The sequence below is a fragment of the Mauremys reevesii genome, linkage group 14, assembly GCF_016161935.1.
Source record: "Mauremys reevesii isolate NIE-2019 linkage group 14, ASM1616193v1, whole genome shotgun sequence".
NCBI classification, from domain to species: domain Eukaryota; kingdom Metazoa; phylum Chordata; order Testudines; family Geoemydidae; genus Mauremys; species Mauremys reevesii.
The window spans coordinates 42,201,494-42,217,773 of NC_052636.1; positions in this window are offsets into that span (position 1 = coordinate 42,201,494).

Genomic DNA, 16,280 nt, shown 5'->3' on the forward strand with positions numbered 1-16,280 from the left:
ATCAAGTCTCTGGAGAACATCCCTGCTGGGATGGGTCAGTCAGTCCTTTGTGCAGAGCTTCAGTTTGTAGCAAAGTCCCTCCAGAGGTAAGAAGCAGGATTGAAGACAAGATGGAGATGAGGCATCAGCCATTTATAGTCTCTTTTCCAGGTGTAAGAACCTCTTTGTCCTTACTGTGGAAAATTACAGCAAAATGGAGTCTGGAGTCACACGGGCAAGTCCTTGTATACTTTGCTGAGTTACAAGGCGTATCTGCCTTCTCTCCATGGGTCAATTGTATAACTGATGGTCCTTAATGGGACATCAAGCAGGCTAGGCAGAGCTAACACCAACTTGTCTGGGGAGTCACCCAGAAGCAGAGCACAAGTTTGAAATACAGACAGGACAGAGCCAATATTCATAACTTCAACTAAAAATTGACACATGCATACAGACAGCATAATCATAACCAGCGACCTATAACCTGGTCTTAGACACCTTATATGACCTCCTTTACATAAGATTTGGTGCCACTACAGGACCTTGGTTACAACCATGTTCTATATGGTCCCAGATTATATCAATAACGTCACCTGGAGCTGATGAACATTCCTGGCTGGAGGGACACACACTCCTTCAATTCAAAGGGAAAGGAGTTGATAGAGAAGATCACAGGACTGACCCCAAAGAAGGGTGAGCTACACAAGGCAGAAGCAGGCAACTCATCTAGGGGAACTGAGACACCACGGTGAAGATGGTGCAATGATCACTGTGACGGAATTAACAAGTGTGATTAAAAAAATAATCTTTGGCCAGCCCTAGTCAAGCCATTTGTGGATTTTCTGATGTCTAATAAGGACTGAGCTGTAACTGAAACTTTTCCTGCACTCAGAGCATGTGTAGGGCGTCTCCCCTGTGTGGATTCTCTGATGTCTGCTAAGGACAGAGCTCTGCTTGAAGCGTTTCCCACACTCAGAGCATCCATAAGGTTTCTCACCAGTGTGGATTCTCTGATGTGCGACAAGGTTTGGGCTCCGATGGAAGCATTTCCCGCACTCAGAGAAGGAGTAGGGTTTCTCTCCTGTGTGGATTCTACCATGTGCGAGAAGGGTTGAGCTCAGATTGAAGTTTTTCCCACAGTCAGAGCATGTGTAGGGCATTTCTCCTGTGTGGATTTTCTGATGTCTAATAAGGTTTGAGTGCTGATTGAAGCGTTTCCTGCACTCAGCGCACGTGTAGGGCGTCTCTCCTGTGTGGATTCGCTGATGTGCGATAAGGCTTGAGCTTCGATTGAAGCTTTTCCCACACTCATGGCATGTGTAGCATGTGTCTTCCAAGTTGACTCTCTCACGGGTAATAAGGTCTGAGTGGCTACTGAAGTTCTCCTCTGGCCTGTGCAGAGACTCACAGGATTTTGTTTTTTCTGGGACTGCACAACTCCCGGAATCGTTCCCTTTGGATCTTCCTGATAAAGTTCCATGTGGTTCTCCTTGCTCAGCATCTTCCTGCTGGGGTTTCTCCTCCTCATTCTCACTCACCTTCCCATCACCTGATGGGAGACGGAGAGAATCCAGACACAGGTCACTCCCTGCACCTGAGAGAAAGGAAAGATCAGAGAGAGGAATGGAAAAAGGGGGGAACAAACCAAAATATGTGCAGTGGAGATCAATCCTATCAGGAGCTGATTTTCCCCAAACCCTTTCCCAGAGGAGAGAGGAAGGGATCAGTTTTGATCCACATCTCACCAGAACACTCAGGGGAAAGTGAGATCAGGGAGGGACCTGCTGCTAGTTGTCAGTCAGAATAGGTGGGAAGCCATGAGTGACATCTGCCATAATGATTCCACATCTGCAGGGAACAATCTTGAACTTGGAGAGCTCACAAGGTCTTTGTAGGGCATCCCGAATGTTTCCTGCATTCACTGACAATTTTTTAGTTGGTTTAACCAATTCCCTACCTGTGCAGGCAGCTCTCAGGAGCACTTCTTTCTCAGAGCCCTGGAGGCATGGGACCCACGGCTCTTCCCCTCGTTCCAGCTGCGAGATCACATCAGGTATGGAAACTGGAAACCCTACTCAAGGCAAAGAAAATAAGGGAGGTCAGTGGAATTTGTGGGATACTTGTCACAAGGTATATTGTATGATTTTACTCCCCAGCTCATTTTTAAGCAGTAACATCCCAAGACCAGCTTCCTTGGCTCCAAGTGGCAGGAGAGTTATTATTATAAATCATATTCATTACCTTAGTGCCTAAGGACCAACTAACAGTGGGTCTCCATTGTGCTAGGCACAGTACAAACCCAGAATAGTAGCTGGGCCATGCCCTGAAGAATTTACAATCTAAATAGACAAGCCAGACACAGAATGGGGGAAGGGGTAGAACCCACTGTTAGAATAGAGATATTCAGGCCTGTCTGTAAAGCCTATAGTTTAAGAACTTAGGTCTATTTTTATCACTTAGCTAGTTACAGGGGTATAAAACAAAGAATCAAAATCTCAGTGTGCCTGTGTCTGGGCCTTCTCTCACTAGGATCGTCTGAGGCCTTGTTCTTAGGCTAAGGCCTTTGGCTCAGCAACAGGGGCAGCCATAAGCTGGGAAACGAAGCGTCACATCCTCACATCCCAAACCAGTCACACTGAAATAAGGTGCTACTGGGCTGTTAGGAAGATGATCCTGTCCGGGTAGCGCCCATCACCACCAGATAAAGAAACAGATCTTAAGATGGTTAAAGAAAACTTAGTTTGACAGCAGCCTGTCTGGCAAGAAATCACTTCTCAATGGTTGTGAAACTCTCATTTCTGTATTGCTTTATATTTATGTCCCACACTTTTCTATTGTAAATCTGTCTGGTTCTCTAATTGTTTCTTTCTGCTGTATAATTAATTTTGCTAGGTGTAAGTTAATTAGGGTGGTGGGATATAATTGGGTTAGAGAATTATGTTACAATATGTTAGAATTGGTTCGTTACATTTCAGTAAAATGATTGGTTAAGGTATAGCTGAGAATATTACTATATAAACGGGGTCATACAGGAGGGGGAAGGGAAATTGGAATCATGTTTGTTAAGGTGTGTGGGGGGAAAAACAGGAACACAGGCCAGGCTCAGCTGCATCAGAGTTGGGAAGGGGGACACGGGATAAACGCTCTGCGGCGTCAGAGCTGGGAAGGGAACACTGGGGAACAGACTGTATCAGTAGATCGAGATAAGCCCGACCGGTGTGAAGGGCTTCGGAATATGGTTGCTTGGAAACTAACCCCAATAAACATGGCATTGTCTGCGCTTCGGACTTCTGGTCTGTTGCTGCTTCCTGTCTGCGTGACAAGAACCAGGGAAGTGGGAGGGTGAAGGGAAAACCTCTAACAAAACTGACATGACCTGATAACCAAGAGGTGAGCCTTAGAGGACGGTTTTAATACACACTGGAACTGATCAGGGATTCCCCTGAGGACTGAGAGGGAGCGATGGTAAACACGCATTTAGATTCTTTTCTTGTTTTATATCTTTTCCCCATAAGGCTGAACCTCTGGCACTGTCATGGATCCACAGGATCTCTGCAATGCCCTGGCTTTGAAACAGTCCTTGGGAGGTGCCCCTTGAGTGCACTAGACCCCCAAGGGCTCCCACTCTTCCACAAGGACAGGCCATGTAGCTTCAACACCTGAGACTGAGCCTCTGGCTTCAACACTCCTACTTCAACCTGTGAGCTCTGCCAGCAGGTCCAGCTGAACGACACTCCTGTTCAGAGACTGTTCCTCAGTCAATGCACAGAGCAAGTTTTTGCTGTGACACTGGGCAGACTTTAAAACATAGCAGGGTTTATTAGTCAACTGAAACGCAGCATTGGAAAGTCCTTAGATTAGCACAGGGAAGTGAAGACGACAATATAGTCCATACTGGCCAATGCCCTTGAGCCAGGCTGCTGTACAAAACAGTTTGTTTTCCTTTCACTGTGCCTGTTCATTTGCCTTCACTCCGGTAGAGCTCCCTGCGTCTGCGAGCCCAGTTCTTCCTGCTCCCAAAAACATAAGTCTATGTATGCTTCACTCAGCCAAGCCGAGATACACAGGTGACAATCATTCCCTTGTCTCTGTCGGGTATTCCATTGATGTAGGTTGGTCCCAGCCTGTCCTTAATAACCCATTTGTATCACCCCATGACAGCTACGTGACAAAACCCCTCATGTCTCCTGCTCGTTCTAATCATAGCAACGCCAACCACAGAGGGAAACTGAGGTGTGTATTGGCATCATGCAAGTATCACCAAAACTCCCACCTCTCTCACACACACACTGCTCACAGCCCCTGGAGAGAAAGCAACGCACAGGAACTGGACGTTAGTCCAGTGAACACAGTGGAGGACAAGCTGCAATCCTCACACCCTGGTGAAAAAGGAGAGGCATGTGAGTCCCTATCCAAGCACGTGCCCGGGATGGCAAGCCGCGGGGGCTGCCTTGGTGGTCCCTGTGAGGGCGGCAGTCAGGCAGCCTTCGGCGGCTTGCCTGCAGGAGGTGCGCCGGTCCCGTGGATTCGGCGGCAATTCGGCAATTGGTACATTATGTAGATTGATCCTTGTCTATGATTTCAGTTATAACTGTCTCCATTCAATCAAGTTTCTGTGTGTTTCACCAAATTTCATCTTCTCAATTAACTTTGCGTAGCCATGTACAAGGGCGAGTTGTACCCCAATACGTCATCTTATAGGTGTAAAAACTGTCCAGGCTACACCACCAGCCTGTGACATCATCAACGAAGTGCCCATTTGTGCCTGGGTAAGGGCCCTGCTGTGGAAGGGAGGATGCAGCAAGGACTCAGGATCGGTGGCCGGGGTCGCTGTGCATAGAGATGGGGAGGTTATGTGAGGAGGGGGGTAATGAGTGGGAGAGGGAGGTCAAGAGTTAAAATAATAATATTTGGGGAAACATGTATATAAGTGAAACAGAACAGAAAGAACTGGAGTGAAGGCTCTAAAACGGGTCGGCAGCCTACGGCACGCGTGACAAACATGGCACGCGAGCCGATTTTGAGTGGCACGCAGCTGCCTGCTGCGGTCCCGGCCCCCAGCCCCACTCAGCCCCCCCCCCGCCCCACTCAGCCCCCCGCCCACCGCTCTCCCCTGCGGGGGCAGGAGGCAGAAGCTTGGTCCTGCGGCAGCCAAGCTTCCCCCTCCCCCGCTTCTTCCCCCAGCAGGATGCTTTCTTGCCCCGCCCCTTCTCCGCCCCTGAGCCAATCAGCTGACGGCCCTTGCGAGGGGGAGGGGGAAGAGCGGCAGCGTCCACACAGCTCCGTGCAGGACGCTGAGAGGTGGGGACGGAGCCTGGGGGAAGGGGGTGGAACAGGGCACCTCCCTTCCAGCCCCCTGCCGTGAGCCACTCAGGCTGGGAGCACCCCACGAGCCGAGCACCCCAGCCCTCTGCCCTGATCCCCCCTACACTCAGCATTCTGCCCTGCACCCCCATACCCCAGCCCTCTGCCCTGACCCCACACTCAGCATTCTGCCCTGCACCCCCATACCACCAGCCCTCTGCCCTGACCCCCACAGCATTCTGCCCTGCACCCCATACCCCAGCCCTCTGCCCTGACCCCACACTCAGCATTCTGCCCTGCACCCCATACCCCCAGCCTCTGCCCTGACCCCCCCCCACACACAGCATTCTGCCCTGCACCCCCATACCCCCAGCCTCTGCCCTGACCCCACACTCAGCATTCTGCCCTGCACCCCATACCACCAGCCCTCTGCCCTGACCCCCACAGCATTCTGCCCTGCACCCCATACCCCAGCCCTCTGCCCTGACCCCACACTCAGCATTCTGCCCTGCACCCCCATACCCCCAGCCTCTGCCCTGATCCCCACACTCAGCATTCTGCCCTGCACCCCCATACCCCAGCCTCTGCCCTGACCCCCCCCCACACTCAGCATTCTGCCCTGCACCCCATACCACCAGCCCTCTGCCCTGACCCCACACTCAGCATTCTGCCCTGCACCCCCATACCCCAGCCTCTGCCCTGACCCCCACACTCAGCATTCTGCCCTGCACCCCATACCCCCAGCCTCTGCCCTGACCCCCACACTCAGCATTCTGCCCTGCACCCCCATACCACCAGCCCTCTGCCCTGACCCCCACAGCATTCTGCCCTGCACCCCCATACCCCCAGCCCTCTGCCCTGACCCCCACACTCAGCATTCTGCCCTGCACCCCCATACCCCCAGCCCTCTGCCCTGATCCCCACACTCAGCATTCTGCCCTGCACCCCATACCCCCAGCCTCTGCCCTGACCCCCCACACTCAGCATTCTGCCCTGCACCCCCATACCCCAGCCCTCTGCCCTGACCCCACACTCAGCATTCTGCCCTGCACCCCATACCCCCAGCCCTCTGCCCTGACCCCACACTCAGCATTCTGCCCTTCACCTCCTATACCCCAGCCTCTGCCCTGACCCCACACTCAGCATTCTGCCCTGCACCCCCACACCCCAGCCCTCTGCCCTGACCCCACACTCAGCATTCTGCCCTGCACCCCCATACCCCCATCCCTCTGCCCTGACCCCACACTCAGCATTCTGCCCTGCACCCCACACCCCCAGCCCTCTGCCCTGACCCCACACTCAGCATTCTGCCCTGCACCCCATACCCCCATCCTCTGCCCTGACCCCACACTCAGCATTCTGCCCTGCACCCCCATACCCCAGCCCTCTGCCCTGACCCTCCTCCCACTCAGCATTCTGCCCTGCACCCCCATACCACCAGCCCTCTGCCCTGATCCTCCCCACACTCAACATTCTGCCCGGCACCCCACGCCCCCAGCCCTCTGCCCTGACCCCACACTCAGCATTCTGCCCTGCACCCCCATACCCCAGCCCTCTGCCCTGATCCCCACACTCAGCATTCTGCCCTGCACCCCCATACCCCAGCCTCTGCCCTGACCCTCCTCCCACTCAGCATTCTGCCCTGTACCCCCATACCACCAGCCCTCTGCCCTGACCCCACACTCAGCATTCTGCCCTGCACCCCCATACCCCCAGCCCTCTGCCCTGACCCCACACTCAGCATTCTGCCCTGCACCCCCACGCCCCCAGCCCTCTGCCCTGACCCCCACACTCAGCATTCTGCCCTGCACCCCATACCCCCAGCCTCTGCCCTGACCCCCCACTCAGCATTCTGCTCTGCACCCCATACCCCAGCCTCTGCCCTGACCCTCCTCCCACACTCAGCATTCTGCCCTGCACCCCCACGCCCCCAGCCCTCTGCCCTGACCCCCACACTCAGCATTCTGCTCTGCACCCCCATACCCCAGCCCTCTGCCCTGACCCCCACAGCATTCTGCCCTGCACCCCCATACCCCAGCCCTGACCCCCACTCAGCATTGTGCCCTGCACCCCACGCCCCCAGCCTCTGCCCTGACCCCACTCAGCATTGTGCCTTTCACCTCCTATACCCCCCAGCCCTCTGCCCTGACCCTTGAATCCCCACATCCAGCCTTCTGCCCTGAACCCCCACACCCCAACACATACCCAGCCCTCTGCCCTGAACCCCCCAACACCCCCAGCCCTCTTCCCTGAACCCCCCAACACCCCCAGCCCTGTCCCTTGGACCGCCCCCCACCCCAGCCGTCAACCCTGAACCCCGTCCCCCAGCCCTCTGCCCTGACCCCTGAACCTTCCCCAGGTCTGGGGTGCCGGGGTCCCAGCCGCAGGCTCTGCTCAACCCACAGCCGGCCTAGGTGAACAGAACCCCCGGCTGGCAGCGAGCTCAGCAGGCTGGCGGCGTAAGATCAGCATTTTAATTTTATTTTAAAAGACGCTCCTTAAACATTTTGAAAGCCTTGTTTACTTTACATACAATAGTTTAGTTATATAATATAGACTTATAGAAAGAGACCTTCTAAAATGTTTAAATGTGTGACCGGCACACGAAACCTTCAATTAGAGTGAATAAATGAAGACTCGGCGCAGCACTTCTGAAAGGTTGCCAACCCCTGCTCTAAAACAACAAGGCTTGGGTAGGGATTCGGGGTTAAAGGTCTGGGATCCCCCACAGCTCTGGATCCCCAACCCTCTCCTCTCTCCCACTGACCCACCCAGCCCACTTCCTGGGTGCCCTTCCCCCACACTCCCCTCCGCTTCTTCCCATTACTCTCAGCCAGCACCACCTCCTGGCACCTTGGAAGCTTCTTGTGTTCCCTCCTCGTCTCTCACTACCTCATCCCCCCTTGTTCCATCTTACCTCTAACCCTGCACACACCCACCCCATGTCCAGGCACCCCAGAATTATCTACTCCCCCTCCTTCTGCTCCTCTCACATGGCTCTGTTCTCCTTTCACCTTTGGGCTCCTGAATGACAACATTATACTCACTTCTATCAAAAGATGAGCTCATCTGACTGTCACACAAGCCCTGCATCGGTCACACACCTATTTACTCAATTTAGAATTCTACAGGAGGTATATTTTCCTCTTAAAATGAGGAAAAGGCATGAAAGCTACAGTTATTAATGTAGCCAATAAGGACACATTCAATACAATTTCAAAATGACTGATGACAAATGTCTAAAAATTATTCTAGTGGGTGGGAGATAAGGCAAAAAAAGGGGGGCAAAGAAACTTGCCAAAACTTGTATAGGGAATAAAGGTATAAAGTTATTACTGCTCAGGTTCTTTAGAGACCCCACAGCTTGTACTGACCAAGGTAACAGGACTCCTTACCCAGCGAGGTCACCGTCTCATAGTTCTCCTGCATGACATCCCTGTAGAGGGCTCTCTGAGCAGGGTCCAGCAGAGCCCCCTCTCCCCTGGTGAAATACACAGCCACCTCCTCGAAGGTCACCGGCCCCTGAAAGAGCGAGAGCCCAACTCGGTACCTGCTGCCCCACTCACAGCCCCACACTCGTGGGGGAGAGGAGCCAATCAAATGGAAGCTCTGGGTGGCTCACAGGCAGAGTCCCACCCCCACCCCGCTCAGAGCAGCCAGGAAACGCCAGGGGGAGGGGACGAAGCGAGAGCCCCTTGTCTCTCCCAGCAGATCCATCCCCCCCACTAGCCACTAGCCACAGATGGACACAGGAGATGGAGGCCCTGGCAGGTGCAGGGAGAGCTCGCTGGCAGGGAGCCCAGCGCTGTTCTCATTGTGAAGAGCTGGACGGGGCCAGACTCAGTGGGGGGCAGATGACACGATGGTCCAGGGGGGCCGTGCTGAAGGGGTTCCTCCATCAGGGGTGTCCTGTCTCTCCTCCCCCCACTTCTCTTCAGCTGCCTCCCCTGCAACTGTTCCTGCAGCCCTGCCCCCCCCCCACTTGGAGCTGCCCCGACCAAGCTGCTCCCAGGAGCCTCCTGTGCTGTGCGGGGGCGGGGGGGGGGGGTTTGCTGATGTCGGGGTGGCCCCACCCTCCTGCCTCTGTGCCCAGTCTCTGCTGAGCTGAGGTGGGGGGACAAGATTCTGTGCTGCTGCCTCTGGGTCAGGAGTGGGAGCTGCTGGCCCCTGCTGCCGTGTGAACGAGCCTTCGGACTAGTGAGTGCCGCTGGGCTGGGAGTGACAGCGGGTGTGTCTCATACTCCCCACACACACACCCCACAACAGACACTTCAGTTACTGTTATTACTTCCTTTTACTTCCTGTCAAAATGCACAAAGTACATATAGTCTCTGTAATTTTATTCTTTCACATTCGGTCAGGATGACAATGGTGGTAGTTTAGCTTTAACTGGTCTGTGCATTTTATTTCTGTCTCATGCTTAAATTCAATTCTTTGAGTAACGAGTTCTAAAATGCCTCACCTGGCCTGGCTGGAGTAATTATCATTATTACTGTTATTGCCGTATTGTGCTTTGTCATTTGTTATTTAAATGGTACTAGCAAATAACAGACTGTACATTTTGCTTGTACTTACCTTAGCAGGGCTCGGTAGAAAAAAAATAGCTAAACTCAAACTTTAGACACTGTGCAGATGAAGATCATTTATCTTCAAACTGTATTTTTAAATCTGTCTGTAAAGTAACTCAAAATTTCTATGAAAATAAATGCAGCTCCAAGTATGATACTAATAGCAGTAATGGAGTCAAATCTTACTGAGTCACATACATGATAGTGATATGCAGAGAACCAGGCACATGCAGGGCAGTGGAGTTTTTATAGCACGTTGGGGGCCTTAGAAAGAAAAAGGTTAAGAACCCCCCCTAAGCCTCCCTGGTGGGTGCCCCCTCACATCTCACAGCAGCCGCTGGTTAATCAGGTCGGGCTCCAGCCCTGGGAGTCTGGTCCGTTTTCCTAGCCCCACCGAGGGGGCTTGTTTCCTGTCCCACAAATTAGAGCATTTCCACCCTCTAACCCTGTGGGTCTGTTCCTAGAATGGAAGCCACATTTTGAACAAGTCCCAACAGGTTTGCTACACCCTGGCCTCCTCCCATTCTCCACCCTGGGAAGTTTTCGGCTTATTCCAACCCCCAAGCCAGACTGCCCAAGCCTCCCTCCTCCGGTGCATTTGCTGTCCCTTCCCTCCAGCAGGAACCCACCAACAACCCCCCCATAACCCCTACCTGAGCTGGCTCCTCTGCAGCCATTTCCCTTCCCTGTCCCATGGGAGGATGGGATGAGCTGGAGCGAAACATGGACGACATCCTGCAGCCTGGCAGGGCGAGAAGGGCAGTTGTGGAGGTTTCAGAACAGGCTTTAGTTCATGTCACATCACGATTCCCCCAGGATCTTTCCCTGCAGACACACAGCCTAGGCTCTGCCATGCTGGGAACATGCTCCAGCTCTTTATTGCAGGGGAGACCTGGCCCCTCCTGCCAGGCTAAGCCCACAGGGAGATTTTTCAGCCTCCCCAGTAATAAAGTCTCTGAACAAAATGCTGGAAAGGAGCAGAACCAAAGGGGCTGGACAGGCCCCATAGGGACACTGGCTCCTCCCTTCCCCTCCTGTGCGGCCATGTCCTGTCGCTGGCAGAGACCGGCCCCCCCATCTCCCCCCCCAGAGGCAGCCGTGTCTGCGGGCTCCCCCAGCCAGCACCTACTAACCACCACCCACGCTGGGGGAGTGACACAGGACAGCAAATTCCACCTACCCAAGGACAAATTGCTGCAGATAAACGGGCTGGGTTCACATCCCAAAGCTGAGGAGAACTGAAGAATTACAGAGAAAATAGGGTAAAATGAGAGACAAGACAGTCAATAATTTTAGGGAAAACGAGGGAATCTCCTTGGATTTTCTAGCCACATGTGGGGAGGGGAGAGAAGGGAAGAACTAGAGAGAATTGTTCTCAGGTTTTGAGACGGAAAGAAACGGCACAAACAGGAAAGGATGCGAGTGGCTCACCCCCGTGACCATAGGCATGTGCAGCACATTTCATTAGGGTGCGCACCCAGGGAGCCCCCGCCCTAGCCCCACCCCATCCACTGCCTCCCACTTACTGCCCCCTGGCTGCCCCCCTCAGAACGCCAACCCCCCCTGCTCCTTGTCCCCTGACTGCCCCCTCCTGGGACCCCACTGCAACTGCCTCCCTAGGACCCAACCCCCTACCTGTGCCCCTGGCCCTTATCCACCCCCCCGCCCCCAGACAGACCCTGGGGACTCCCACGCCTATCCAACTGCTCCCCGCTGATCCCAGACACCTCTGTGTTCTTGGGGAAGCAGGGTGCAGTATCCAGCCTGACTCATGAAAGACACCCCCCATCCTCTGCTTATACCAAAACCCATCAGAGAAAAACACTTGCAGAGAGCAGTGAAGGGCGTTGGGAGACACACCTAGACCCCTCCTGACAAGGGTGACAAGATTAAGACATCTCAATTAGCATAGAGAATGGAGAGCGGAGACAACTCCCCTAGCCTCATCTGCAGGAGAGATGGGACAGGAAGCCATCTCAATTTACATACAGAATGGAGAGCAGAGAACCACACTGAATTCTGGGACCAGAAAAAGCAGGGAAGCACTGCATCATGGGAATCTCTGCTCCAGATGCTAATGAACCTACACCTGCTCACACCCAGCTCAGCAATTATCAGACCAATTGTAGCAATGGATCCTTAATTGATGTCCAAATAGTGAAGCTGCCTAGTTGCATTGTGAGCTCCCTGGAAGAAAACACCACCCATAGCCAAGAGTGATCAGCTCCTATTGTCTAGTCTACAGAAAACCCTTGAGTCATCAGCCTTACCTATAAACAAATGCATTGTTCTCCCTTGAACCATTGTATTTTCTCTACAAAAATCCCCACTCACCCTCCAGTCAGGGTGCTGATGCTTAGATCCAAACTAGGCATCAGTTCCACTGGACTCCATCTTCTCCTGGCTGATCGTGCTGGGGGCTCTGCCTGTCTCCAGCCCTCAGGACCCTCAGCTACCAGCATCACCTGGGAACCCCGACCAGTTCAAGCCTCATGGAGTGGCTGAGACCCCCCCACTTTCTCTCTCTTGCTCTGTTTTCCTTTCTACTGTAGCTATTAACCTTTAATAGTGGATGTTAGGTTGGTTTAGGCTCCTTGTGCAGTGATCACCAGTATTCAATACATAACCTGCATGGTTCAGCTGGCTGCTTCTCTCTCTCTTGCTGAACCTCACTCTTTTGTGTTTTAGCTTCCCCCTGTCACTCTGCAGCAACCCATCTCTTACCTAAGCTACAGATCCCTGCAGCGCCCAGAATCCTGTGGGGTTTGCTCATCAAGGAGGTTCCTGCCAGTACAATTGTGATGTGAAGGTGGGGACAGGGCCGTGCTGAATCTGGGACACAGCTTGGAAGTGCTGCTTCATCCAGCCCAGTGAGTCCAGGGGCAGATACGGGGTCAGCGTGGCAGTGCTGATTGACCCGGTCCGCTCAGACTTGCTCTGTTACCATAGGGGCGGGTGGGTGGGCTCATCTGGTTTTGGGGCTGGAAAAACCCAGCCCTAGGGAACCGAGGTCCTGCAGGAGAGCTCCATTGGGAGGGGACGTGCAGAAGGGAGGAGCAGAGCTCCGTATGAAAACACACATGAGACAAGCAGCACATGGATAGAATTACAGAATCCCCTCCCCAGAAAAGTAACCCGAATAAATGAGCGTACCCCCAAGTAATGGGCAAATCTGGTAACACCGCCCCCTGACAGGACCCCCAGAACTCCCGACCCATCCAGCTCCTCTGCTCCCTGCCTGCCCTGAACCCGCTCCACCCCAACAGGCACCCCAGACCCTCAACCCATCCAACCCCCGCTCCTTGTCCCCAGACTACCCCCTCCAGAGATCCCACCCACCCTCTAATCACCCCCCCAACTATCCAACCCCCCGCCCCACCGCCTGGCGGCGCTGGCTAGTGGCTGCTCCCACCCACACACACTCAAAGGGGCAGAGGAGGTTCCCTCTCCTTCAGGGGGAAGGTTGCCTAGTGGTTAAGGCACAGGACTCAGGCTCAGGTGTTCTGGGTTTGAGTCTCTGCTCTGCCACATACTCCCTGCTTAGCCTTGGGAAAGTCACTTCACCTCGCTGTGCCCTAGATCCCGCCTGCCCAATGGGGCCAACACTGACCCTGCCTCCTGGGCTAAATCCATCCATGGCTGGGTGATGGGGGGGAGGGGAATGGAGATACCAACATGGGGAGATTTGGGCTGAATTTCCCCACTGCCGGAGAGTGGGAGCCAGCTCCACAGGGGGGATGGGAGCGAGAGGGGCTCAGGCCAGCTCCACACAGAGGGGGGGTCAGGGCTTCAGCCCTGCAACTTCTGCCACTAAGGTGGCTGGGGCTCCCGAGCTGGGGACTTCAGCCCCACATCTTCTGCCAGGGTCCGGGGCTTCCACCCCCCTGTCCCAGGGGGGGCTCCTCTCCCCCTCCATCCCCACCCCAGTGCAGCTCCTGCTGGGGTCTGGGGCTCCCCACCCCCAACCCAGCGGGATTCTCCTCCCCCTCCAGGTCGGCTCCTCCCCCCTGCCGGTATCGGGAGCTTCTCCTCCCCCCAACCTCCCCCAGCCCCAGCCCAGCTGGGCTCCCCGGGGCACCCGCCGCTGCTGTGGCCGGAGCCGAGCCTGGCGGGCAGGGAGCCGCGATTCCCGCGGGGGCCCTGGCAGAGCCCCCAGCCCGAGTGGGGCGGGGCAGCCCCAGAGGAGCGGGGGGGGGCTCTGCTGCTGCTGGCCCCGCCCCCCACCGACCCCTGGGGCTGTTGGGGGGGCTCACTCAGCCCCCCAGGAGCGGGAACAGCGAGCGGAGCCTGCCCAGCCAACAGCTGATCGCAGCTGCGCCCAGGCCGCCCCCGGGGAAAAGCTCCGCGGAGGAGGCGCCACAAGCTGCCGGCAGCGGGTCATTCCCGGGGGGGGCGAGCACCCGCCTGCAGCCGCCGCAGCCTCCCCCGCCCCGGAGCCCCCACGGGAGGGGGGAGCAGCCTCCCCAGCCGGGGCTCAGGGCATTGGGGTGCCGGGGCTCCCCCCCTGCGCACGCCTGGGCCCGGGACACTCACACACACACTCTGCCCCGGGGCTCCCCTGGTGCCCAGAGACCGATCAACCCCCCGCCTGCAGCTCCGGCCTCTCCCCTCCCCGCCAGCCGCACCCAGGGGAGCCCCGGGCCCAGGCTCTGTCCCCACCTGGAGCCCAGCGGGGCCGGGGGCAGCTCCTGCTGCAGCTGAGACCAGCGGCTCCGCTCCGGCCCGGGCGGCTCCAGCGCTGCCGGCAGCACGTGGCCACCAGGGAGCAGCTGCTGAGCGCGGGCTCCTGCGTCACAACGTGCCAGAGCCCCGCCCCCAGGAGCTGCCCCGCCCCCGGGCTGTGCAGGAGCCCCGCCCCCAGGAGCTGCCCCGCCCCCGGGCTGCGAAAGAGCCCCGCCCCCAGGAGCAAACCGGCCCCCCTGGGATTTGTTCTCCTGCCTCCTACTTCCCAGCACCCCCACCCCCAGCTGCTCCCTTCCTGTGTCTGCAAACACCCCCCGGGCGGGCAGCAGTGCTCGCTGGGGCTGGCTCCAGTGGCTGAAGTTGCCTCCATCTCTGCTCACCTGGGGGTGGGGGAGGGACGAAGAGAGGAGATGGGCCCAGGGTGTGAAAGCAGAATCAGGGGGCAGGGAAAGAAGGACTGTTTGGAAAGGTGGGTTTTTTGCGGGGGGTGATCCAGATGGAGTCAGAAGCAGTTGGGCAGCAGAGGCTCAGGGAAATTGAGGGGAACCCCCTGAGTGTCCCAGTGTTGGCCAGGGATTGTACAGCAACTAGCGCAATATGGGGTCCCAGAGCCGTAACTAGCTATTTTTACACCCAAGGCAAAAATATAAAATTACGCCCCCCATAGGGTACAGGTGGGAGAGGGGGAGGGGGAGCCCAGGGCTGGGGCAGCAGAGGGTGTGTGGGTGGGCGAGCACTGGTGGGGAGGGAGGAGCACAGAGTTGGGGCAATGTGGGGTGGGGGGGGGAGAGCCCAAGGCAGGAGGGTGCAGGTCAGGGGGGCAGAGCCCAGGGCTAGGGTGGCAGGGGTGTGGGGGAGAGCCCAGGACTGGGGCAGCAGGGGGCTGTGGGTGGGGAGGCCCAGAGCGGGGACAGCAGAGGGTTCAAATGGGGGGGGGAACGCTCCTTGAGTGAGGTGATCCACCTGGAGTAGCTCAAACGTCCAAAGTGCCTGGCCAGGGGCAGGACATTGGCACGGCAAGGGAGGGGTGTGGCAGTGACATCACAAAGGCCTTTGGCAGCACCTGAGACTATTGGTCCAAGGTGGTGGGGAGGTGGTGACCTCACAGAGAGATGCTGACATCAGCCAGGCAGGACAGGGGCAAGGGGCCAGGGAAACCTCAGAGACCCCTGTGGCTTTGCTCCAGCAAGTCTCCTTCTCCAGGTCTCTCTCTGAGGACTGAGAGAGTATTCGGGATCACGGACTTGAGCGCCAGGAGGAACCTCTTTCGAGTTTTCTCCTTCCCTTCTAGTGATTTTACTAGAAAACAGCCGTCCCTGTTTGGAAGGTAAAAGCCTCCTGGAGGTTTGAAACCTGTTCAGTCTGATCCATCTGGTTACAGGTGAATTCTAGGCATGGAAAACACGAGCTTAAGGAGGCCGAATTTTATTTGATCCCCACCAGTGACCTGGGCCATCCTTTGGGCTCTCTGGTGAGAACCCTCAGCCTCTCGTCCTCAGTCTCTACCCTGATTGGCTGAGCAGGGGGTTATTGACAGGGAGGAGACTCAGGTCCTTGTTGTTCTCTTTCAAGACCAAGGAAATAAGTCAGAACCAGTTCTATGTTTGACGAATTTTGCTGCTTCTCTACATTAATGGTCTCTGAGCAGTTCATGATTCTCTCTAACATTGCAGGTTTCAGAGTAGCAGCCGTGTTAGTCTGTATCCGCAAAAAGAACAGGAGTACTTGTGGCACCTTAAAGACTAA